The 27,963-nt window shown below is 41.7% G+C and overlaps 1 pseudogene; it reads right to left on the minus strand.

The window, feature by feature from the left end:
• Positions 1–13,500: 13,500 nt before the first annotated feature.
• On the minus strand, positions 13,501–27,895 carry LOC121500979 (annotated as a pseudogene).
• Positions 27,896–27,963: the final 68 nt, after the last annotated feature.

A 27,963-nucleotide genomic window follows, 5' to 3' on the forward strand; every position in this document is an offset into this window, starting at 1 on the left:
CTTTTTTTTTTTGAAGATTTTATTTATTTATTCATGAGAGACACACAGAGAGAGTCGGAGAGATAGGCAGAGGGAGAAGCAGGCTCCATGTAGGGAGTCCGATGTGGGACTCGATCCTGGGACTCTGGGATCACGCCCTGGGCCAAAGGCAGACGCTCAACCGCTGAGCCACCCAGGCGTCCCCATGAGAGAACTTCGAAGAAGGAAATCATTTGTAATGCCAGAATCATATAGTGAAAGCTGTATTTTAAAAGCTAGGCTTGAGGTGCCTGGTTGGCTCAGTTGGTTGAGTGGCCAACGTGATCTGAGTCATGAGTTCAAGCCCAAAATGAGCTCCATACCTGACATGGAGTCTACTTCAACCAACCAACTAACCAAATAAATAAATAAAGAAAAGCTTGTGTGAATCTCTACAGATATAAAGTATAGAAAACACAAACCCCCCATGTGCCAATGCTCATCAATTGATAGAAACTGCCTGGATCAATGCAGTCATGAGTGTTCTGAGGTCTCTTGAGGCTCAGAGAGAAAGAGCATTTTGATCCATTATTGATGGCAACCATTGGTGAGGGAGCGATGAGGGATGTTGGTATTATACGTATATAATTGGGGGGTTTTACCTCTATTTAACTGGGAGTCTATTGGCAACGCACTAGCTCAATACTTACAGCAATTGACCATCCGAACACCACCACGAAAAATATAATGCGATGCACTACAAGTTAATACGATGCAACACAGTCATTTTGCTCTGGATTGATCTTCTTGATTTTGAAAATACTGAACATTTTCAGACACATATTCAAAGAAAGCTGCTCTCTTCCTGATTGTGGACATGACAAAGAAGGAGCTAGCAACTATGGCAGATAAGACTTGTCATGTGTAGCCACATGAATGGTTTGGGAAAACATAACCCTGGTGCTCCAGGAAGAGGAGAGAGAGAAGTTTGCACAGTAACTTGGGTAATTGCAAGTCTCAAATGCTTCTCCTCAAAACTCCACCTTAAAATTTGGAAAGATTCTACCTAACCAAGTGCTTCTATCTTTGTTCCTTGGCTATTGTTTCAGCCCCACAGTCGTGTTGCCTGACATGGTTTTTACCAGACCTGTTTGCTGAGGTTGTCCCTGGGCCTGTCCATATCGCTGCAGAGTGTCTCCTCCAAGGCAGGACCCCACCAGAAAAGCCACAAAACCTGGGTTTGTTATGCTGCTGCTAGTTTCTTCGGTTTGAGGATATTTCGATTTAGCACCCAGGACGTCTTAGTCCATTCAGGCTGCTCTAACAGAGTATCATAGAGGACGTGGCTTGTAAGCAACAGAAATTTAGTCCTTATAGTTCTGGAGGCTGGGATGTGCAAGAGCAAGGCAGTAGCAGAAACGGTGTCTGGTGAGGACCCACCTCCTCGTTCCTAGACGGCTATCTGCCTGCTGTGTCCTCGCATAACCGAAGGGACAGGGTTGCTCTCTGAGGTCTCCTTTATGTGAATCCCATTCATGAAGCTCTGTCCTCATGATAATCCTCTCCTGAAGGTCCCATTCATGAAGCTCTGTCCTCGTGATAATCATCTCCTGAAGGTCCCACTTCCTAATGTAATCTCAGTGGGGGTTATGTTTCCACATATGGATGTTGGGAGGACGCTCAGTCCCCAGCACAGGGTCTAGCAGCTCTGTGCCACACACAGTAGAAGGCCTCACAGGACGTACATACTCGAGGAGCAATTTCAGTCTAGACCTCTGAACCCAAAGCATGTTCTCTTTCGATCCGACGTGAGATTTCAAGCCTACAATGTGTGATGGACACACACACGCGCACACGCATACACACAACTATTTATATCTGAGTTTTCATCTGAATTGTAAACTCTTTGATGACAAGAGAAGAATCCTGTTCATGTTTTTATGTCTCAAAATGCCTAACAACATGCTCAATAAATGAACAGTCTCAATAAATAATTCAGTTCTAACGTGTTCCAATGTGCAGTGTAAAAAATCCATACTCTATCTGGTTACATGAGTATGTTCAGTTTGTAAAAATTCATGATACTATGTGCTCATGGGCTGTGCATATAAAGTGTGCCTGTTAAACATCGATCAATGATTTTAGAGGCATTCACATTCTGAAGTCATTTGCATATTAACAATAAGAGTATAATACACCACAAAAAAAGACCAATTTCAGGTTAAGAAACAAACTTCATATCTGCAATGACATGTGCAGAGAAAATGACATTAACTGTGGAGTTCTTAAAATAACAGGCTATGAAGCATAACCAAATCTGTAAAGTTGGGGGAAATTTACATTCTATAAAAACTGTTGAAGTTGTTTTTGCCATAAATATCTATGAATATCTTCAGTAAGACTGATATAAATGTGTCAATTTATCTATTTTGGATTTATATGCCATATACTGCCTCGGAGAACTTGAAACAGTTTACATTGTTAACAATGCATCTCTGAGAATCCTAGCTGTCATTAGCTTGCTCATTAAATCAGCAGAATTCAAGTTTTTGACTATGACCCACAGTTAGAAAATATTCTCTATCTGAACCCAATGCACACGCGTGTGCGCACACACACACACACACACACACACACTCTCCATAGTAACAAATGTTTTGTAAAAACAATAGTTGCTGCTATGTTATATCCTTCTTATCCCTTCTGTTTGTTTCACTTCTTTTCTCTTTTAATTCTTTTCTCCATTTTGTAAGAATGCTGGTCCAAGCCCTCAAAATTAATTTCATGGCTCACAGAAGCAAGAGTTAGCAAACATTGTTCTTTAAAGGGCCAGTGAGTAAATATTACAGGTTTTGCAAGCCATACTAATTTTTGTCAGAACTACTCAACTTTGCTGGAACTGCCCTCGTAGTGTGGAAGCAGCCACACGAATAACTGGGCATGTTTGTGTTCCAATAAAACTTTATTTGCAAAAGCAGACTGTCACTCAGATTTGGCCGACGAACAGTAGTTTTTATGATTGTGACTAAAGGATCATGAGGCTCAGTTTGAAAAATATTGCTCAAAGAGTAGCTATTCTCAAATATTTGGCCTCAGGACACCTTTGTGTTCTAAAAATTATAGAAGCAAACACATTTTTATGTGGGTGATAGCTATTGATATTTATCATATTGGAAATTTAAAAGAGAAATTAAAACAGAAATTTAAAAAGATATTTGTTGATTCATTTAAAAATATTAAATTCCATGCTCATGTAGTGACCTATATTAATGAATGAATAATTATTTTCCCAAGCAAGAAAATTGCTGACAAGAGCATTATGCTTTTATGTTTTCTTTTTAAGGCTTTATTTATGTATATGAGAGACAGAGTGAGAGAGAGGAAACATGCACCTGCTAGCCAGGGCGAGGGGCAAAAGGAGAGAGAGAAAGAGAACATCAAGCCGATTTCCCACAGAACTAAAAGCCCAACACAGGGCTCCATCTCATGATGCTGAGATCGTGACCTGAGCTGAAATTAATAGTAGGTGGCTCAACAGACTGAGCCACCCAGGCATCCCTGCTTTTACATTTTAACAAATCTCTTTAACGTTGGTTTAAAAGAATGGAGCTGAATTCTTATTTCTATTTTTGCACGCAATCTGGTAAAGCATAGCATATTATTTTGGTTGAATTATATGAAGAGATGCAAACCTCACACTGATAATGTGCTAAAAAAGAGAAGAATATTTTAATAGACTTATCAGATAATTATGGATATTCTTTTTTGATACTATACCAAAACTTGATAAGTGGTAGTTTCTTAAATGTTAGTTGTAAGTAAGATTCTTTTTTTTTGTTTTAATTTTATTTATTTATTCATGAGACACACACACACACACAGAGAGAGAGAGAGAGGGAGTGGCAGAGACACAGGCAGAGGGAGAAGCAGGCTCCCTGCAGGGAGCCTGATGCGAGACTCAATCCCGGGACTCCAGGATCACATCCTAGGCTGAAGGCAGACATTCAACCGCTGAGCCACCCAGGTGTCCCCAGATTCTGAAGATCATATCAGTGAACACTGATTAATATCATCACTAATCTCTCCTGAAAAGTCTCTCAATATTGGGAAACTGTCACTCATGGTAGTAGATCCATATTTTCAAAAGTCTAACGTTTGCTTGAAATTCGTATTTTTATTTGGTAACTCATACTGTCAGTTATTTTCCTTGAAGTGACAGGAGAGTGTTACTCATTCTTGAGAAAAGATCTGTCAAATACCCAAGTCAGAATTACCATAGTTTTTTTTTTTTTTCAATGTGTTGGAAAAAAATTTAGCCTGGCCCCAAAAGATATTTGACCTATGTCCTCAGGTTCTTAGAGGTAAAATCCAAGTCCTTGGAATGTCATGTCTATGTGAGTCTCTTTGTTTACCTGGGGGCCTTAAAGTCTACCAGATAATAACAGTGTGATTTAGGGTTGGGGCTTTGGGCTACACAAACAATGTGATTTAGGAGAATTTGAGACATACCACATAAGCTTGACCTTCAGAGGGCTGGACATTGAGTTAATCCATGTGAATAGTCAACCAAGTTTGTGGGACCAAACTCCAAAAAGACTGGATACCAAGGATAGGGTAAGTTTCCCTGGTTAGAAATATTCCATTAATATTGCTGCAAATTGATGCCATAAAGGAATGCTGCTCATGACTCCACAGGGAGGAATTTTGCGTGTGGATTTTTCCTGCTATAAAGCCTCTTCTGTTGGCTGATTTTAATCAGCTACCCCTTGGCTTTAACTGTAACCATGAGCATAACAGCGGTCAGTGCATTCTTAGAGTTCATCTAGTAAATTTTTGAACCCCAGGGTGGTCTTGGGGACTTCTGAACTTGAAACTTGACTTAGAAGCTGAGTGCTCTTGTTCTTTCTAACTTTGCAATTTGTCAGTCATTCTTTCAAGTAAAAAACAGTCTTAAAACATGATAAAACTGCTAGCACAGATCATAGACAATTAATTACACAAGAACTTTTCCTTGGGGCAGTCATCACACTTCAGAATGCAGTAGAAGTGCTTTGTATATCACACAATATATTTTAGAGACCCATGTCCAGTGCTTTTCCTAGAAACTTATCTTTTAAACTCTAGATGAATCGTAACAAAGGCTACATTGGCCACTAATAAAGCTGGGTCTGTGCTAACATTCCAGTAGTATTACCCCTTATTTCTTTTGTGCCATCAGGGCAAGACAATAATAAAAATAAAAAATAAAAAATAAAAAAATAAAAAAATAAAATAAAAAATAAAATAAAAAATAAAATAAAAAATAAAATAAATAAATAAAATAAATATAAATAAATAAATAAATAAATAATAACAAAATAAAATAAGTAAAAAAAGAAGAGAATGATGACTTAATATTATTATGAATATAAATATCAACTCAAAGACACCCTGTAGTAATATCAGGACCCTTAAGCATTTATGTACATTCCTTTGAAAATTATTTCTATAAAAACTGTGCTACATATATTATACATATATCTCAAGAATTCTCTACTTAATATTCAGGATTTCATTTAATTACAAGAGAGAAGCTTAATTGGAAGCACTTCCATTAATTTCATGTTTCTGAACTTCTTCACTACTGGTCTGGGTCTTTCATTTTCTGGAATTTTCTTAACCTGACTCAACACTTTGTACCTCCACTTGCAATGCTCTTCTCTTACCTCCCACAACATTGTGTTTTCATTCATGCATATGTGATCTCATGTGTATACACAGCCTGTCATACCCCAACACATTTCACAGACTTTTTTCCTCTCGTTCTTCATGTCCCCTCTTCACCTTTAAAGAAGTCACTTCCCTAAAGCCTCCTCAAGGAGGCCTTCTGTAATTATCTTACTCCCTTTTTCTTTTATTCATTGCTACATACCCCATTGCCTAGCATGATGCCTGGTAGTCTGGTGCATAAAATCTAATGGACTAAGAAAAACTAGTGATTGATCCGAAGACCCTGATAAATTCAGTTGTTACCTATCATTTTGCAGCCCAGTGAAGTGTTATGAGATCCAGCACACCACTCTCTGATTGGAGCTCTATAGCTTAGGTATTTATGCATAGATAGACAGATAAACTAATACACATATATACCCTTTGGCTGGCACAAAGTGAATATTCATTACAAGATTATTGTATTCATAATACATGTATGCCTCAACCGTCAACAAACATGCTTCTAGAAGATTTTTAGGTATTTCTTGATCTTCTGTCTTATAGAATTGGACTATTCTTAACTCATTTTTGCCTTAAAATACTTAAACAGTCAGGAGTTCACCATCTTTTTTTTTTTTTTAAGATTTTATTTATTTATTCATGAGGGGGGGTGGGAAGTAGGCTCCATGCAGGGAGCCTGATGTGAGACTCAATCCCAGGTCTCCAGGATCAGGCCCTGGACTGAAGGCAGCAGCTTAACCGCTGAGCCACCCGGGCTGCCCCAGGAGTCCATCTTCTTATATAGACTACAGACTTCCTTTACTTTGAGAATTAACTCCTAGTTAGCAAAATTCTTGCCTTTAGCCTTTCTTTTTTGGAATAAGTGTGGGAGGGAGGAGGTATGGAAAAGTGTGGGTTATTGGAGTTGAAGAAACAAATGGATAGAATGGTCAAACATCAGACATCATCAGATCTGTAAAAACAAAAAGCAAAATCAATAGAGGGATCACAGGGCATATAAAGGTAGGGACACCTTTACAGGTTATCTAATCTAAGTCCCTAACTTTATAGTTGGTGACACTGAGGCCCGAAAGAAAATAAGTCCACTCAGAAAGAGATAAAACCCATGTCTTTGATGCCTCATCAGAGCTAGTATTTAGTACTAATGGTCTCATGTGCTGCATTTGTTATACTAACTTCATTTCTACATGAATTTTCATGTGATAGTTTTTTTGTTTTTTGTTTTTCCTGAGGCCCTGAGTCCTGGCTGCCTTGGGATGAAGCTCCAGTGTAGCAGGTAAAGACATGCGCTATCCATCCTCTAAACTTTCCCTAAGCTGACTATAGTGGAGAGAGCCATCCCGGGGATGCCTGGCATGAGACAGAAGACAGCCGGTGGCCCTCTATTTTTCCATGTGAGAAGGAAGCCAGAGAACCAGGTTCGGAGGAGACACAGGACGACGTAATTAATGCGTGAAGTCTAGGTTTCTCTGACACCTCTCCACCAGCTCTTGGGATGTCTTGCCATGAAAATAAAATAAAAATCTCCTGTTACAGGAGAGACGGAAAGGTAAAAATTTCCAAGAATCTGTCTACCGCTGGAAAGCTGTTTTGTTGTCCAATTTTTATCTTCAGATGAGTAATTTAAAGCCCAACATTATGTAGCCAACCTAGTACCCGATTTTTTCATTCCTGGAAGAGTGCGCTTTTCACTTACCCCAACCTGTTGATGTGTGATCAAAGACTTGGACTTTGATCTGTTGAAGAAGCGTATTCCTCAAGTTCTTTCTTACTTTGTAATCTCTACAACCCTCTATTACCCAGAAAGGGCAAAACCTTGCATTTCGGATAATAGTATTTTAAGTTTAAGTCAAGTTTTTATTCCCATCTCAATTAAAAAACTGAGGCAAATCTGGGCACCTGGGTGGCTCAGCCAGTTAACATCTGACTCTTGATTTTGGCTCAGGTCATGATCTCAGGGTCCTAGGATTGAGACCCTTGTCATCAGGCTCCAAGTTTAGGAGGGAGTCTGCTCGAGGATTCTCTTTCTTGCTTTCCCTCTGTCTCTTCCTTTTTTTTTTTATTAATTTTTATTTATTTATGATAGTCACAGAGAGAGAGAGAGGCAGAGACACAGGTGGAGGGAGAAGCAGGCTCCATGCACTGGGAGCCTGATATGGGATTCGATCCCGGGTCTCCAGGATCGCGCCCTGGGCCAAAGGCAGGCGCCAAACTGCTGCGCCACCCAGGGATCCCTCCCTCTGTCTCTTCCCTTGCTCACATGTGCTCGCTCTCTCTCTCAAATAAATAAATCTTTTTTGAAAAATTGAAAAAAAATCAAAATCTTTAAATTGCAATCTATAGCCATCTGCTTTGAACTTTTTTCCTTTTTTTTTTTTTTTTGCTTTGAACATTCTTATCCTGATTAAGTATGTTATTATATGTTCTGGGACTTACTTATGGACAAATAAAATACATGGACCTGTTTGCAATTTTTTTCATATTTCTTGTCTTGATTTCCTCTTAGTTTTACTTATTTGTGACACTTCCAAAATACTTTGTCAGTAGCACCTACATAACGCGAGTTTCATCCCTTGCAAACAAACACACACAACTTTCACATCCTGCTTCTTTGCACCATAAACTCCAAAGGAATCTCAAAGTTTATTTGTTTCTTCTATAAAAGTTGTGCAAACAATGATAATTTCTATAAAAATAATGCAAAGGATCCTCAAGTCTAAGAAAACCACTGCTAGAAGTAGATGCTCCGAATTTATATAGGGGTCTCTGTCTCATTTTAGCTAGTTCTACCCTTATAAAATTACCTCTCTTCTGATGTCTTCTTGGGTGATAATCACTCTTTCTATGAATTGTGAGAAGTGGGGATTTTCAGCATAAGTCTCTGCATATACCTTATCAAGTCTAATATGCAGAAAGATGGGTATTTAATTTATTCTCTCTTTGTGACTGTTATATAGCTCAGCCCAGCTATCAGATGTGAATGCATCCAATGATCTTGCTAATAGTTAACAGAATTTTATTTTCCTCCTCTGTTGGCACATTTGTGAATTATTCTAACAAATTTGCTGTTACCACATATAACTTATTAAGAATTTAAAGAGAGTTGGTATTGCAGCCAAATGTATCTGTAGTTCATTACTATATATATCCTTAAGTTTCTGTGACATGAATATTCATGTCTGGTTGTTATTGCCAGAAACTGTGTGGTCACTGGGGGTGCTGTCCATGGTGCTGAGGTCAAGATATCAGAAGTCCCAAGACTGCAGAGAACAAGGTAGTGTGTGTGTGTGTGTGTGTGATATGTATGTATATATCCCCTAGAAAACCTGATGTAACAGGAAAGCCTAGGCTATGGATAAAGAGGTATCTAACATCTGCAGGGAGACATTCTAAACACCACGCTGGAAGGTGGTGTGCTAGATATCTTCCTTTCAGGGCAGTTGCAGGATTTACTGAGAAGCAGGAGAGAATGGGATGAAAGAAATCATACAGGGACGGTGGTTCAGAACTAAATACAGCACCAGAGGGCCGGTGTCTCCCTTTTTCTGTATTGCCTGAGAAGAGGTCCAGACTATTATGCAGGACAACTGAAAGCTACCCAAGTGGCCTGGACAAGTATATCTGGGAAGGGATGCTTGTGACAAATTCCCAAGAAAAACGTTAAAAGGATCTCTGTTTTCCAAGAACTTGCAGTTATGAACACAGAAAGGAATCGAATCATATGGTCTTGTCATCTCTATCCCTTGCTGAGTGGATTCAGCTTGATTTATTTTATTTTTCCAATACTGAGCAGCCATTTCGTGTGGGCTCCATTTGGCTTAAGATCATTTCCTTGGCCCGTGGATGGATGATGTCACCAAACAGCTTCTAAACCAGTCGTCTCTAAACGCTACCCCACTCTGGTGGGAAATAATTCTCATCATTCCTGTTAAGGTACTTTGGGGCCTCCCCAAATCTGCCTACCAATCTGAGCTCTGTGTATCATGATTTTAGATTGCTGGAAAAGGACAACTCCTTCAGCAGGCAAACAATAATGTAATATACTGAAATGGAGCTTTGGGGTAGAGAAATTTCCATAACTGTTGAAGTGATCAGACAGGGAACAATAAACTGAGCAGTTTAGGCTGGATGGTGTGCTGTATTGGATGATCTATTCCCCGTTCTCCCACCATGCCTGCCCCATTAGCTGTGGCCATGAAAGTGTAGGGAGCCCTCAGGAGTTTCATGGTTTTGCATTTATTGCAGCTTGTCTTTATGAATTGTATTTTGTTTGTTAAAAATGAAAAGAAACAAAATATATCCTAAATGTAAACAAGGCTTACAGTGAACGGTTCTGGCTGGCAGTATTATAAGTATTTTTATATTTGTGTATTATCTGCTTTCTAAGATTTTTTTTCCCTAAGATTTCTAAAATGAAAATGCGTTACTCTAATGCCCAAGAGTAAAATGAATAAAATTGAAAACAAAATTAATCAAGACAAAACTTCAAAGCAGAACTTTGGTGTTTGAGTAAAGTCGTTGTCGACACGGTGTGTCCCACTCCCAAAATGAATATACTCACATAGAACCCTGGTCTGTAAAACTGATTATCCGTTATAAGCTGAGGTAGTGCCTGAAACTATTGTGAGGGGTTTTAAGTTTTCTTGTGTTGACGTAAATTAGATAAATGCCTCTTTCATGTATTTATTTTTGAGAGGGATGATTCCCCTTTCCAATGCTGTTTGAAAGAATACACTATGGCAGCACAGGGTGCCCTGAGATCAGGCTGGCCCGTGGGTGGCAAGGGGGCACCTCAAGGGCTGTACATTAGACTGTTGCCTTGAACTTCTCTTCCTAGACTCATCACTTCACTTCACTTGTCAACCCAGTAACTTTTAGAAAACTTCTTAATATCCTTCCTTCTCGAATCTATCATTTGAAATGAGAAAAAATATTTGCAATGCATGCAGCAAAGAATTAGCACATTTTCATATGTATGTATGTGTGTGTGCATGTATGACTACCTATGCATGTATGATTATGTTATTTTTTTTAAGATTGTATTTATTTATGAGAGACACAGAGAGAGAGAGAGAGAGAGAGAGAGGCCAAGACACAGGCAGAGGGAGAAGCAGGCTCCATGCAGGGAGCCCAACGTCAGACTCAATCCCGGGTCTCCAGAATCACGCCCTGGGGTGAAGGCGGCGCTAAACCACTGAGCCACCTGGGCTGCCCTATATGATTATTTTAAAAGACATAACATTCAGTACCAGAAAAAAGTGCAGAAAGGAAATGGAAGGATCCATAAAACGAAAGGATGTTAACTTCCTTGGTGTGATAGATTTGCACACCAAAGGAGTCCACTTTGTTTGGCTCATATGTTGGGTAGATTGCAAATTTGTTGCAACATTTGGATGATTCATTTCTGTGTATGATAGGCTTAAAATAATACCTAACATTAAAAAAAGTGGTTTGATAAGTGATTTATCCCTTTCAGAAGCCTTTGCGAAGAGGATCTATATTGTCCAACCAGTATTAATGGGCCCAGCGGTGGGAGTCTGACTCTTGAGAAGAAGAGAATGGGTTGTTGGCAGGGGGCAGTGGGAGGGTGATGTGCACATTTTGGTTTCCAGGACAGGACTCTTGGGAGCTCCGCAGAGTCTGAAACCAAGACAGAAGTCCAGTTTATACAGTGATTCATCAAAGTATAAGTTCATGTCCTAGTACATTAATAAATACACATCTTTTTTCCATCTCTTTTCCTTCTTTACCATTGCGCCCTCCCCATTCCGTCTCATGATTATCCATATATTTTCCTCATATTACCTTTAATCGTGTACCTTATTCTTTGACTTGTACTGCATATTCGGCCACAGTAGTTAGATTGATGGATCTATTGATCTGCCTGTATCAGCTATCTTGCAAGAAATATAATCATAGAAATATAATCAAGATTATCTTGCAAGAAATATAATCATGAAGTCACAGTCCAGAGTGGTTAATCCGGCTTCTTGAAGTCACTCAGTAAAAAACAGCGTATTAAAATCTTAATATTTCTGGGGATCCCTGGGTGGCTCAGCAGTTTAGCACCTGCCTTTGGCCCAGGGCATGATCCTGGAGTCCCGGGATTGACGCCCACGTCAGACTACCTGCATGGAGCCTGCTTCTCCCTCTGCCTGTCTCTCTCTCTCTCTCTTTCTATGTGTATCATGAAAAAATAAAAAATAAAATAAAATAAAAAAATAAAATAAAATCTTAATATTTCTGATACTAAAGAAAATTATTTTAGGTTGGAGAAAACAATGTGGCTCATCCCCAAACCCCCATAGCAGTGGGACTCAGTGCAGAACCCAGCCACAGGGGAGAAGGGACATCCTGTTACACGTCAGACTTATTTCAGGAATAGGATGCATCAGGGGCCTACTCTGGTTTCGGGGGTAGAGTGAGGGGGCCCCTTGGGCACACTAGAAATCTCAGCCCTCTGCCAGCTGCAGACTTTCTCAACTTCTGGGAGGAAGGTGGAATTTTTATTATGTTCTTCTTCAGGAACTTAACAAATCTTTGTATTCTTTCTTGGACATATGTAAACTGATTCTTCGAACCTGTAAGCGAGCCTGGGTAAATACTTACAGAGTAGCAAGCAGAAAGCAAAGAAAAGGGGAAAATGTCAATCCCTTACATATGAAAAATAAATTTAAAAAAATCTTTTAAGACATTATAAAATGTTGCCATATTAGCAGCTCTCAAAACTGGAGTTAGTTCCGTTAACCTATGCATGCAGAACTGGAAACATATTTCCTGTGGTGCCTTCCTGCTGTTCAATGGCAGGAGGAAAGGGGAGAAAGCATCTCACTTACGAGTTTGCAGTGGGAATTATTTTTAACTTAAAAAAGTATGCTATTGATAAAATTCTAAATTTTCTTTCATTTTTATGCACGCCCCCCACGTACCCTCTGCTCGAGCCACAGACTATTTCTTACCATTCCCCAAACACGCCAGACTCTTTCATAGTCCATGATTTTGCACATGTTGGTTTTTTTTTCTAACACAGATACCCTGAAAATGAGTTTTGCCTACTGCAGACTTCAAAGGCAGCTGAAATGTCTCTTCCTCTGTCAGACCTTCCCAAAGAGCCTCAGGACACTGGACGTACTTCCCTCTGGTCCCCCCTCTGCTGCAGCATGTGTGTGTTCATCTTTACAGCAGACACAGTTCAGTTAAATCTCACTCCTTAGCCTGAGCCAAAGAGGGTGATTCTCAAGCCTGAGAAGTCCGTCTTCTAGGTTGTCCGTCTTCGGGGGCCGACACTGGTGTGAACTCCATGTACGCACACACACGCACACACAGATGGGCTCTCACAGATAATCCTCAGCTCCCCCCCTTCCTTGCTTTCTATTCAGGAAACAATTATATCTTATAAGATTGTCGTTGTGAGCCAAGCTCCTTCACAGAAAGTGGGAGGACCTCAAAGTACAAGGAAAAAAAAAAAGTCATTCCACTGTGTTTGCAATCTCAGAAAGAGGGGACCCTCTTGCCACCCACGAAAGGTAATAACACCGTCCTGATTCCACAGATTATTGTTACTCTTCACAGCTGTGAGTTCCAGTCCTACTTCTGGTCTTGGAAGCTGTGGGAGCCTGGCTGGTTCACCTCTCTCCCCTGACGTCTAAGATCTTCATCTATAAATTGGGAGTGGCTGTGCTTATATCAGAGAGGTTCTGTGAGGATGAATGGGCACTTGGTACACGGCAGGAGGGGAACACATGGCAGCCAGTAGTGTTGCTGGCACATTCAAACCCTTGGCTTCGCCACTAAGTCCTGGAATTGGGCACATGCTGATGAATCCCGTGATTAGCGTCCCCGGAGGAGCGGTGTCTGGTACCACCGATCAGGCTGCACAGTGGTATATCTAAAGAGCACTGGATTAGGAGTTAAAGGTAGCTGCTCCACCTGACAACAAAAGGGAAAGGGTCTTTCACAAAGCTTTGAGCATATGAGCATTTATTTTTTTTATTTTTTAATAATAAATTTATTTTGTATTGGTGTTCAATTTGCCAACATACAGGATAACAATGGGTGATGGGCACTGAGGGGGGCATACGAGCATTTAGATTCTAGACCAGCCTTCTCAGAAACCACAGTGTGATCTTGGGCAAATGAGCTCTCCTTAATGTGTCTATTTCCCCACTTGTTAAATGACAATCATAATATCACACTCCCAGCGATTTTTTTTTTTTTTGTTCATTAAATCATATTGTTATCATGTTGTTTACTGATTGTCTTCTGCATGTCAGACACAAGGTTAAGCACCGGGCGTGAATCATCCCATTTAATATCACAAAAAGTCTATGAAGCAGATGCTCCTCTCTCTTTCCCCAGGAGGAGATTAAGCCTTCGTGGAACGGGAGTCACATGTTCAGGGAAACACGGCCGGTTTACCTGTATTCAAAGTGCATGCTCGCACCTACTAAGCTGTCTTATTTTCCCTTAAATTTATTTTACTCTGGACTTACAAAGGGGAGGACATGGAAGTTACAGGAAAAGCAAAGTCTCTGCTTTCGTGGAAGTTGCATTCTAATGGAAAGAAACAGAGAAAATCACCCAGTTTCCATTAGTGATAATGCATTTGAAGGAAGAAAAAAAAAAAAAAAAGGCAGGAAGATGTGGTGGCCAGATGAGACAGGAGGAGCCCTTTAGGTGTCATGGCCAGGGGAGGCCTCCCTGGTCGGGAACATTTACTATTGGACCTGACTAGTAGAGGGCTGTGTGTGCTGAAGGGATTCAGTAGCATCTGGGGCCCAGCTCAACAAACGTGTGCTCAGTGTAAGCAGGAATCAGTCAATGAATCAATCAGCTCGTCTGCCAGTCAGCCAGGCCCGGCTACACTCGGCCCTTCTGCTACTGGACCGTAAGACCTAGCAGGGCTGCAGCAGAGGACTTGCAAAAGCACCAGTGTCCCAGGGCTTCTGGCTCACCTGGTCTAGGGTGGGGCCCAGGTTCCTTCATGTCTACAGATTCCTCAGGTGATTCCGATAATCATCACTGGTTAAGAATCACCGGTCTCAGGAAATACATTTTCCATCTTCAAGCCTCGTTTTCTTCATCTGAAAGATGAGAAGGGGGAAAAATATGAGCAGTCTCCAGTAGAGCGGAGACCTGTGCTGTTCAAAGCGTGGTCCTGGGTTGGGCAACGCCTGCCTCACTCACTAGGGATTCAGGCCGTGAGTCTCCGACCACATCCAGATCCGGGGAACTACAGTCTGGATTTTGGCAAGACTCCCAGGTGAGTTCTGAGCACACCCAAACTTCAGGTGTGCTGGACTAGATTTTGCCATAAACTAAAGCTGCCAGATAACCAGCGAGAGGGGCAGAGTCAAAAACGCTTGTCCCGAAATCGAGGACACACGTGGCCCGCCTCTGTATTGTCACCGTGGCCTTCTCCTATGATAAAGCCAGGAGAGCTTCCACGGGTTGCCCTGAGACTAGATGAGTCCTTCTGGGTTCCAGAATTCCTTCTCACGTGTACCAGGACAGGCTTGGTATAGATTTGATTTTCATGCTTCAAGATACTGCTTTGAACTTTAACCAAAACTCTCCTAACTTAAAGATTAAATTATCAATAAGGTCATAAATCTCATTAAAATCTAATATTCAGCAAAAGCTGCCTGGTGTGTATACTATGGGAAATTGGATTTCGCCGTGACTGGAGCCCTACGTACAATATTGCGAGCTAATTACAGAGGTTAGTTTTTCAACCCGTAATGATGGCTTACACAGGCTCAGCCTCTGCGCTCCTATCGGAATTTAAGTGCCCTTAAGAGACCAAATTTAATAATTGCTCACCTATTCAGGTTCACAAGACTGAGCATCCCCTGAATAAATAGCAATTTACATCTTTTTGGCCCAGATGGAGCTAACAGGTTAATCAAGCCTTGGTGCGCACAGCCAGACAAAGGAAACGGTGCTTCTTCCCAGGTACGTTCAGGTGGGCTCAGATGAGCTGCTCTCACCGTGTGCTTAGCCGATCATCTAAAGGGTTGGAAATCTTGCCATTCCTTGTTGCCCAGGTGGTCCCTTGGGGTGTCTGCACACCCCTGACTCGCAAACGGTGACTTCACCTGTATTATCTGAGGTGATGACATCATCACAGTAATCGCATTGTCTATGCAGAGCACAGTCGAAATTGTGAAGAGTCATGGGGCGGGCATGAAGGGATCGTGCTTGTTTTGTCCTTTCTGAAGGGACCTGAACGGTGTTTTCCTCTTAAGAGGCAGCACCTGTAATGCCCTGGACACGCGGAGAAAGGCTCTCGGGTGTGCACCCGCACCCGCACCCGCACCCGCACACAGGCTCCCAGACACCTCCCTGCTTCCCTTGGCGGGGGAGAGCACCAAGTGACAGAGTGCTGCGTCTATGTTCTGTTTCCTCGGCTAAATAAGTTTTCGGTTCCCGTTAAATCAATATACTAAAGGATAATTTAATGAAAAGAAGACACAAATTACGTTTTCTTGTTTCTCTGAAATAAATTAATTCACAGGGTGCTTTATCTTGTTTAGAAGTTGTCTTAACCCAGGAGATATCACTGAATAATCTTTAATGTAGAAAAATAAACTCGGCACAGTGCAGATATACATTTAAATAGCATTGATAAATCAAATTTAAACATCGATACTTGTTAGCATTTCTTTAAATGTGCTCTCCTTCCAGCTAATGAAAACCGAGGAGAGACTCCAAGGGCCCCACCGCTATTGATTCCTGAGACTTCTAATTTCCCTCCTGAGATTGTGCTTTGGCCAAAACTTTCACATTCATATTTTCCAACCAAAGAAAGTAATAATTATAAATTAATGATATCAATCCTATTGAAATGCAATTACTGCAGTTTCGCTGAGGGGAGGTAAAAAAGAAAAAAAAGAAATTTTAGCTTTTGCAAAGTTTCAATCAACATCTTGATTCCACAGACTCATTTTGTATTCATGGCGAAATGGACTTGGAGCTATCGGAGATGTGCACCTGGCTTCTCCAGTTCATCCCACTAGTTTTGCTTACCAGTGGTAGAAATATTAATGGGTTCCTTCTGAAGTCATAATGAGAGATTAGGCAGTTGCTGGTTTAAATAATAAATAAAGAAGCTAATGTAATATCATGTCCTTAGGCAATTGTGCAAAAAGCCACCATTAGCGTGTGTGTGTGAGTGTGCGTGTTTTTTAAGATAAGAGGCAGACGGTTTTGACATAAGAGTAGAGCATCACTTAGTCTCCTGCTCGAATCCTGGCTCTGCACATTCTGGCTCTGTCCATGCAAGACCTCCTTTCCGGGGAACACGGTTTGCACTTCGTCAGTGTTTCTAGATCTTTCACGTGTGCATTCTAAGTGGACATTCTGAGAAGTCAGAACTATTATTTTCCAAATCCAAAAATTCATCTGCTGTGCTCTTCAGGTACAAAGTTCCTTCAAGCACTTTCAATCTACAAAGACATTCAGCCTTATTTAGCCTCAAATCCAATTTTTAAGGATCCTCTAAAGTCAATATGAATATGTTAATTTAGTTTTATCATCATAACCACATAAGTGCTTATAAATATCTGCAGGATCCACGTGTAAGCATACATATTTTAACATTATCGAAAGCCTTCTGAAGTTGTCGAGTTCTTAGAATTGATTATAGTTTCCAAAGAACTCTGAATTATGCACAGAAAAAAAAAAACCCACAATCTATTAGAATTCAATGTTCTCCAAACTATAATTATTATGCTATTAGTAGCAGTTTATGTATTTAATGTGGGGCTAATAATTCTATTAATATGGCACCATATATTATTACACTATTGCAGATTGCAATGTTTTATTTGGTAACATTTTTTTTTTCTGAGTATCACAAATTCTGTAAACCCATTTTAAAATAATTTAGATTTTTGGATGCATCCGTCATTCCAAGTTTATCTTTTAACAACTTTCCTCTTTGAAATAACCAATGCCTTTAAGAATTAAAAGATATGCTAAAAATCTTCCCGGAATTCTTTTGCTTTTAAGCAAACCCGATGAAAAGGGAAGAAACCCCAACTTGTGTATTCCGCTTACACTTTAGGGCAGTATGACTTTCGTGACATATGTTTACACTTTAAGACACCATAGCATGTCAATTAGCAAACATGCTTATGAAAATGCCCATTTAAAGGAACATTCCTACAATGTACACAGTCTTGTAAATCTCAAGATGCTGACAACATGATATGCCAGCTGCAGACAGAGAAACTGATGAAAACGCAGTAATTCTGAATTTTAATATAATATAAACCATGTCAGCAACATTTTGAAGAGCAGCTGCCAAGATTTCAATCCAACTGAATGGATAATGTTATTTTTATATTCTGTTCTCTTCTGGCAAATTAGACCTTCCCCCGTTTTTCCTCATGAGAAGCTTCAACTTATCAACAACAACAAAACTTCTGACTGAATATCATGCAACGAATTATCACTGTGTTTAAGATGAAAGACTAATTATAGTGATGAAAAATAGAGAGACCACAACATTGCCAAGGAGAGAGACTGCAACAAAATATTATTTGTTATTTGAAATTTGATATATTCCATTGCAAGGAGAAGTAACATTTACCAAAAAAAAAAAAAAAATCTGTTTTCTGTTCAAATTCAAATTGCAATACATGGCATCTTGCTTACTAACTCAATTTCTTGTAAACCCAAGTGAAAAATAAATTTGACAGAATATTTTGTGTTGAGTCAGATTTCCCCAGTGTTAAGCCAGTCTCCTGGGAATGTCTAAAAATGAAAAATAAATGGACTGTGGCACCACAGATCTGGCCGAAGTATTTGCCACAGCTATCAGGCTGTCAGGTTGTGCGGTGTCTCCGCACAACCCCACCAGCTGACCTGGGCCCCATGCAAGCGGAGCGGACAAGTCCTACTGGGTGGTGATTAGTGATAATGACTCTGCTCATCCTCACCCCTCCACTCCACCCTCCACGGTGCTGCTGCCATGATCTTCCCAGATCACAGGCAGGTGCCACACACCTGTTTAGAGCTAACCTTCATAGACTTTGTAAGAAAATCGAAATCCCTTAGTTCTTCATAATTTGGCCTCCGCCTACCTTTCATCCCAATTTCTGTTGCATTACCCTGAATTACCAACAGCTATACTCTCACTGCAAGGAACGCTTTTCAATTTCTAAAATTCACTTTTCTCTCCTGCATCTCTGTTTCGTTGCACAAGCCTCTCTTCTGGAAAAATCCTTCTATGTTATACATTTTTAAAATTCATCTTTTCCTGATGCAGCGTCCCCACAAACAGGATGTGAGAATCATGCCCCAGCGGCCTAGGTGCACCAGTGTGATAAGACTGGCCCCTCCCACAAATTTCCTTCTTGCCCTCCCTTGACTATGGCTCAGTGGCACTCAAAAAACTGGCGAAATCCCCCCATGCCTTAGACGTGTGTATCCTCTTCTGATCTCCCATAAAGGCACTTGCTTGGGGTTAGACATATGCTTGGTAAATCCTGCTTCCTTGGTGCTCTGCTCCTCCATTACGGCCCCCGATGTGGAGTGTCATGCCTCCCCCTCTCCTAGGATTTGTGAGTATAATAAATCCTTCAATTTCATATGCCTCTCCACATGGAACTTCCAAGGCCATATGGAATGATCCTTATAGACCACACAAGGGAACTTAACTCCCCTATTTATAACATACCTTCCCTTGATTTCCTAGAATCCTCTCCTCAGGCAAGCCTCTCTTGAATGTCAGGCTGGATCCGTTCCAAGTACCATAGATCCCACCGTTTCCTCTGTTAGGGCACCTTTCGCATCCTGTTGCTCATATTGATTACTATGTGGGAGTTCTGTGGTTAAGCACGTAGGGTAGGGTTTCCACATGTCTTTGCCATATACCAGCCTGTAGCCTTAGCAAAACCATTTAAACTGTCTAAACCACATTTTTTTCTTATCAGAAAGGAAAAAAAAAAAAGAGGTTAGGGATCCCTGCGTGGCGCAGCGGTTTGGCGCCTGCCTTTGGCCCAGGGCATGATCCTGGAGACCCGGGATCGAATCCCACATCAGGCTCCCGGTGCATGGAGCCTGCTTCTCCCTCTGCCTGTGTCTCTGCCTCTCTCTCTTTCTCTCTGTATGACTATCATAAAAAAAAAAAAAGAGGTTAAAACTATCTTCCTTGATGTCGTTATTGGGGTGACAAAGATTGAGATCATCCCCGTAAAGCCTATGCCAACTGGTAGAGTAAATGATCCCATACTTTGGGGTCAAGCTATTGCCTATTTCATCAAAACCTGACATTCTATGTAAAAATATTTTCACACTTTAAAAAAAAAATCAGATTGTTTCAGACTGCTTTTTTGGGAATTGGCATGAGTGGGTAAAAGAAAGCATAATTATAGGTGGCGGATATAGATATATACATACGTACTCAAATACATAAACCCAAACACAAAACTAATATGGAAATCCATGGGGCACCTGGGTTAAGCATTAGACTCTTGATTTCAGCTCAGGTCATGATCTCAAGGTTGTGAGATTGAGCCCCATGTTGGGCTCCACACTCGGCAGGGATTCTACTTCTCTCCCTCTCTCTCTCTCCCTGCCCCTGCTCATGCTCTTCTATCTCTGAAATAAATAAATCTTTTTTTTTAAACTAACTTGGAGTTCCAATAATGACATATAGCCATGTTAACTTGAGCAAGTTATTGTATTTTATGGACTTTATTTTTCTTTTCTGAAGGTAATGGTCAATCTAAAGATTACTTGCCTATGTTTCAACTCTGTCATGAGACCAGAGTAGTGAATTCAACATATAAGCCTCCCAGGGTGCACGGGCGGCTCATTTGGTCAGTGTCTGATCCTTGGTTTCAGCTCAGGTTATGATCTCATGGGCCGTGGAGTCGAGCCTCCTGGTAGGCTCTGCACACAGTGGGGAGTCCACTTTCAGATTCTCTCCCTCTGCCCTTCCCTATATAGGTCTTCCAATTACTGATCTGAAAAGCTTTGAATTTCTTACTATTTAATTTGTGATAATTTGCAGAGGGTAAAAATTACTGCTCTTTTTTTTTTTTTTTTCAAATTTACCATGAGCAATTTTGATTTAACAAAAAATAAGGCATTATTTTCATCCTTACGAAGGGTATATTTTAGTAGAGTGGCAAATCTGTTCAAGTTTCCTCATGTTGAGAATAGCAGCATGTTGGGTCTGGAAGTGGGCAGTTTTTAAGAATCCATAGGATTGTGTATCTCAACGGCTTTCATTGTGGCTGTTTTGCCCTTCATCCAGGAGGGCAGGAGAAAACTGGTTTTGAATACAATTTAAGACGACTTCTAATAACAGCTCGGCTGTTTTGAAGGGCATTTATTGTGCCTGTAGCACTGAGCGAGAAGGCCCATCCCAAAGAGCCTTGTATGATGTTCCAGTTCCCAGTGCTCTTAAAGAGACAGCCTCCTCCCACATTAAACCTAAGAAACGAATCATTCCAGATTGCATGTTAAAATGCATAAGAGCTTCTGCTGATAGATGCTTTTCCTTTGGAGCCCAAGCCTCTAATTTTACTCTCAGATGTTCACTCGTACATCAATCACTTACAGCAAGCAGGCCTTGAGTCTCCTTCCACCTGTAGAGTTGCCTCCGTGTGTCTTTTCCAAGTTCAAACCCAGCCTTTCAATTAATGGAGTAGGTAGGTATTCCAGGTTTCTGGATTGAGATATTTCCATTCCATCAACAAAATGAAGGAACAGATTGTATGATACCTCCTTTTTTTTTTTTTTCCAGAACTGGTTGGTTGTTTCAGTTCAGTTCAATTTGATTTGGCCAAACTCTGATTTTTTTTTTTTAATATATATACATAATCTGCTAGTCTGGTATCAACTGTAAATAATTGAGGAAATATACACCATCCACAAACAAAGCAAAAATACAAACACAATTTGATCACAATGTCATATCTTCATATGTAGTTTATGTACCTGGTGCTACAAGAAAACAGAGGGATGAGGTAGCGATATAAACTGGCAGTTTTGTATATTCAGATTGGGATTAGGGCATGTAGAGTTTGCTTCAATAAAGACGTTACTGTCTGGGCCTTGACTACCTCTTCATCCCCATCTCTGCCTTCCCTTGCCCTCTGTGCTGTTGTTACAGTGAACATTCAGAGTTCTCTGAAATCGCCCTATTTTTAATGTCATGAAGCCTTTATGTATAGTCCTCTCTCTACTGGATTGCACACTCTTAGTCATCCATTAGACACACTCCTCCCCAAAGGCTAAGACCCCGGTTAAATGTTTTCTTGATTGATACAGAGATCTGCCTCCCACCAAAATTGCGAAGGTGAATCATACTGCATTCATTCCTAGGAGTCTACAACCAACAGGTTGCCTGGGAGCACGTAGGCATGCAGTGATAACCTTTTTGTAGTGAATGGTTGAATAAATGAAGAGCATTGATTGAAGGGAAGAAGAACAAGGATGCTCAGCCTGAGGGGTAGGACGGTGGGGAAAAACGGTGTGAGAATAGGTGGGTCTCTTACACAGAAATGGACGGGAACACAACTGACAAAATTGGTGTGCAAGGCTGACGACACACAGCGGGAGACACGTTCGTAGGGCCTTTGGGGGAAGTGAAGCTGCATTTAGGATTAATGTATTGAATTCTGGATACTCAAAGAGGATTCTTGAGCAGGTAAAAGACAATAAATGAAACATTATTATTTACGGGGAACCCATTGTTCTACTCTAACAAAGCCCTTGACACTACAAAGAAAATCAGACTTGTTTAATCTAATCTGAAATGGGACGATAAGAAAATAGTAGGGTTGATATCACATGACACTCGCCTTAGTCCTGTTGCACGTAGAGGGTGACGCCTGCTTTCAAGGGGTTCTCTATAAAATGTTAACCCCGAGACCTGGATGAGTGACTGTCACTGGCAGGCCACAGAGGCTGCACTCTCAGACTCTGTCTCATTATGGCAGATAACAGAGCAATGAAGGAAGTACAGAAACGTTCGGCTCCTGGAAGTCAAAGTTCACCAGCAAAATGCCTTCATGTGTTTGTCGCTGCACATTTGCATTTTATATATCATTTTATTTTCCACTGTGCTTTAATAATCATTTTGGCTATTTACCTTTACCCATGCAAAATTCACAATTTGCATCTGCAAATATCTACTCCTAGATACATCTGCCCACCTGCAGCATAATTAACTAACTGAAATTCTTTGACATTCTGAGATGTAAACAGTTTCCTAGCCCTGATGTTGGTGAGTTGGCAAATATTACAAGTTGGTGTATGATCGTTCCTTCCTTCCTTCCTTCCTTCCTTCCTTCCTTCCTTCCTTCCTTCTTTCCTTCCCTCCCTCCCTCCCTCCCTCCCATCTTCCTTCTTCCTCTCCTCCTTCTTCTCTCCTTATTTTAAAGATACAACATTATCTCTGCCACTTGAACACTTAAGAACAAATTTTCTGGTTGTGGTTGCAAATCTGAAGACATTTAGGAAGTGCACTGGGTGCTCCCATGTACAGTCTAGATCTTTCCCTCATCGTGGAAGCTCTCCTTGCACCAGCTGATGGCAGATTGCTGACTGACAGCCTGTAGCTAAGTCCCTTCAAAAAATCGCTCCCAGATGACTTATCCAAGTTTGTGGCATCTTCCCAAGGTCACACCTTTTGCCCAGGGTCATCTTGTATCTCATCACTGTTGGATGAAGTAGATAAAATCTTTGCTCCCCGTCTCGGTTCAAGCTGCTCTAACAACAAACATACAGTGAGGGATGGCTTCAACAACAGACATTAAGTTCTCATAGTTTTGGAGGCTGAGACATCCCAGCTGACGGTGTAGGGAGACTGGTTATCTGGTAAGGGCCTGCTTCCTGGCTCGCGGAGCTCATCTTCCTGCTGTGTCCTCACATGACTGAAAGAGAGCTGGAGAGCTCTCCGGGGTCTCTTTTATAAGGGCACCAGTCCCATTTATGAAGGCTTCACCCTTATGACCCAGTTACATCCCAAAGGCACCACCTCCTAACCTGATCACATTGGGAGTTAGAATTTCAACATACGGATTATACGGGGACACATCCAGTCCCTTGGGCTCCCTTTGCTCCAATCCAGGGTAATTCCGCAGGAACAGCCCAGCCCCACAGCTTTCTACTGTAAAGACTAAGGCCTTGTCTGAGTGTGCAGTGCAACCCTTGTTCTGCCCTGAATCCTGATTCCCTTTACTTCCCACGTTTGTGGGGAAGTGAGAAAACACTACCTCCCGTGACCTACATACTAATCTTCATGTCAGAGTCTATCTCCAGAGGAACTGAACCTTCTATGGGAAAAAAGTAAGGATATGTCAAATCATCCTAAAGGATTTTAATCTTAAAAAATCTTGCATGCTGACTTCATGCACCACAAGTCTCACGTGAAGGCTGCCCGTCCCTCCATCCCTCCATAGGGGTAATCAATGTAAGCTAAATTGTCATTGCTAGTGGCTTAAAAGGACTCTGAGGAGTGTCTTACGGCACAGTCATAATGGTCATTGCTTGTGTCCCTATTCCCACTTTTGTGCATTTATTTTAGGGGACACTGAACAATATGACATTTTATCATCTCTGGTGTTTACACGCAGTACAATCAAAACTGTTAAAGATTACACAACTATCTTTTAAAAAATAGGCATTTTCTAGATTAGACAACTAGATCACACTTTTTCACATCTGCATGACACTTTTCAAAACGCTTCTTCTTATGTGATACCCCATTAGATCTGTAACTGTGAGATGTAGGCAAGATGAGTGTCCCTCTCCATTGTACTGATTAATAGAAATATTTGCAAAAGTAAATTATTTTCCCCAGGTAAGTGGATGAGTAAATGCTAACCTGTGGTGATTCAAGCCTTTAGTGATATGAATTGATATGTAAGATGATCAGTAAAAAATTAAAGAAACATAACAAGTCTCAGATGAAGCACTTCTTCCTACTTCAGGGATATCGTTTGCCGATCTTCCCATATGTGCAACATTCACTTGCTTTTTAGGTGGTGCGCTGCCCACCAAAACCTAGCACAAGGGAAGGGCCTTTCCTGCAGCCAGGAGCTAAAGGGTACAGCCGAGCCCAGGATGCCTTTCTTTGCAACTGCTTGCATCTCATTAAAATGCAAAAAGAGAAGCTGACTAACTTTAAAATGAATTTTGTAAAGACTGAGCACCGCCCTCACCTGTAACTATTTTTGCCTCCAAGACCTCTGAACCTATTTAGCTAGTGTGAAGGATTAACTGTTTCTGGATCATGTGTGCCACTAGTTAGGGTGGCCAGAATCTGATCTGGGTAAACCTCATTTCACTCATAAGCAGGGAGAAATTTATTTATTCTTTTTTTTTTTTTCTCTAAATTCAGAGAAATCAGAGTTAGGGTAATTACCAGCTGTAGTGATCATCAGCGTATCCAACTCTGCTTTTTTAAAAAGACATTTTTTAATTTTTTTAAAATTTTTATTTATTTATGATAGTCACACAGAGAGAGAGAGGCAGAGACATAGGCAGAGGGAGAAGCAGGCTCCATGCGCCAGGAGCCTGAGGTGGGATTCGATCCTGGGTCTCCAGGATCACACCCTGGGCCAAAGGCAGGTGCTAAACCACTGCACCACCCAGGGATCCCTAAAAAGGCATTTTGTAACAGATACCAGTACTCACACATCGTAAAAAGAAGAGATGAAAGGAACAGGATGGAAAAAAGAAAAGAAAGAAAAAAAGAAAAGAAAAAAGAAAAGAAGAAAAGAAAGAAAAGAAAAGAAAGAAAAGAAAAGAAAAGAAAAGAAAGGAAAAAGGAAAAGAAAAGAAAAGAAAAGAAAGAAAAGAAAGAAAGAAAGAAAAGAAAAGAAAAGAAAAGAAAAAGAAAAAAGGGATTTGCTTAAGCATGAGGTAGAGAACTTTACTCTGACTTGCTGCTGTTTTCCAAAGACAAGGAAGTCATCCCACATTTTTTTTTTATTTTGTTTTGTTTTTTTGTGGAGGTCCAGGTGTGCCCGTGCACCTGGAGCCCCCCCATCCCACATTTTTGGAAATCATTTCTCTCCAAATAAGGAAGCGTAGTAGACAGCCTCTGTCTTCCCACCTACTAACTTCCCTTTTCCTAATTTGATCAATCATCAAATTATTTTTCTACAATGTGGGGACAAGAGTAGAGCATATCAGTTCAGTCAGGGTCAGTCAGGAAGAAACAAACCATTCTACGTATTCCAAATAGAGGAATTTAATCTGGAGAGAAGAAAGGCGAAAGAAAATCCAGTAGAAACCTAAACTTGCTGAGCCTTGGATTATGTGCCCCACCCCTTCCGCTTCCATAGAGCGTGCCATTAATGCACTGAGTTCATAACACACGTTTTCTTCTATTTTTGACTTTTTAGTTTAAATCCCAAAGAAGCATTATGTAAGACTCTTTTTTTTTTTTTTTTTGGTAGCACTAGGGTTTATTAAACTGCCCCAGTACAGGCTCTGGGGCTCGCCCCTGGGGCTCTTAATGCCTAGACATACCTAATCCTCCTCACACAGTGATTGGCGGCTAAGTACATGCACTCGAGCTCATCGTCTGGCATCTCATGGCCAACAGCCACCGCCAGACCCGACACCTGCTTCCCTGGAATTTGATCATGGACTTCACTTCATCCACGTTGGCCACCATGCTCTCTGGTGGGTCAGCAAGGAAGGACCTTGCCAGGTTTATTCAGGCCTGGGCCCAGGATTCCTGGGACCTGCTGAGCAGAGATTCTGAAGCCAAAGAAAGCATCATCCTTCTTGGCCAGCTTCTTGACTAATGTTTTATTCTTGTTGAGTTTCTTCAGCTCCTCAATGTCCGTGTGCAGAAGAGCTGCAGCCTTGGCCTCACCACAACACCGCTGGTCCCCCAAGCACGTGTGGAGAACCTGGGGCGGGCAGTGGACTCAAGCCTTAAGGTGTCGGGAAGAGTCTGTCCTCCTGAAGGTCGGAGTTCTCCAGGCAGGTGTGCAGCTCCTCCATCTCCAAAACCTCCCGGCGCTCGTGCAGGAAGGGTCTGGGCCAGGACTCCCCTGCACCACCGCATCCACGGTGTCACTCGACACTTCGCTGCTCATGCTTGCTCAGGCTGCAGTAACGGGAAAGAGCCATTTAGGACTTTTTAAATTGTAAATCACATTGTGAATTTTTGTCGCAAGCAACAGCAACATCTCGGTGGCATGCAAGAATAACCATTCATTCCTCCCCTTAGAGCGTGGCCTGGTCAGGACTCCGACCCAGGCCACAGTCCCATCAGGTGGAGGCCCCTGCCCCGTTCTGAGGCTTCCCCTGGACAGACAGCAGCTGCGGGGGGCACGGTGCCCTCGTGACAGCAGGGGGCCCTCCCCGTGGTGCAGACAGAGACACGGGTACCCTCAAGTCCACATGTGAGACAGGCGCACTGTCCCTCCCGCCTTCACTGGGCCGGCCCTCGTCACCTCGCCAGTCCCAGCATCTCAGGGGTGGACAGGGAGAGGGAATGTTTGCAGAAAGAGCAATCCGTCCACTATAAGGAAACAGGGGCCTAGAAAAGGCCACAGCTAGGGGCACCCGGGGGGCTCAGGGGTTGAGCGTCTGCCTGTGGCCCAGGTCGTGACCCCGGGGTCCCCAGACTGAGTCCCACATCGGGCTCCCTGCATGAAGCCTGCTTCTCCCTCTGCCTGTATCCTTGCCCCTCTCTGTGTCTCTCAATAAATAAATAAATAAATAAATAAATAAATAAATAAATAGCTCACACATAGAAGAAAAGAAAAAACGAGAGCCAAGTAATCATAAGTGGAACACTCCAGAACCTGGAGACTCTGCTCCGAGACACAGCAGCTGACGCCCTGCTGGAGGGTCTTGTTCCCACGCTCCCTGTGCCCTCTGGTCCCCGTGGCCCCTCGGGGCACCTGTGGCCCCCACGCACTGATCCCTTTGCTGCCTCAGCTTCCACCGCCACACAGTTTCCATTCACTGCTTCTCTCTGACGGTCATTTTGCTTATTCTCTTGATTGACCTTGGTTTCTTTACATGTTGTTTCTCAAACTGGCTGAAAATGAGAATATTATTGGTTTAGCTTATCATCAGTGTTAACACTGGGCGAAGCTCGGAGACTGCTAACCCCCTGAGGACAATCTGCCCTTCGGTGCTTACCTGTGGCCCAGCCTGCTGTATACTGGGGGGTGGTCCCATCATCTGGGGGACGGAGGGGGTCTGGGATAGCGGGAGTGAAAATTTCTCCCATCACTTACCTTCCTTACTTAATTTTATGTCGCTTGAGTCTTTGTCCCTCTCTCCTGTTCTCCTGGACAC

Source organism: Vulpes lagopus, chromosome 10 (genome assembly GCF_018345385.1).
Source record: "Vulpes lagopus strain Blue_001 chromosome 10, ASM1834538v1, whole genome shotgun sequence".
Lineage (NCBI taxonomy): Eukaryota > Metazoa > Chordata > Mammalia > Carnivora > Canidae > Vulpes > Vulpes lagopus.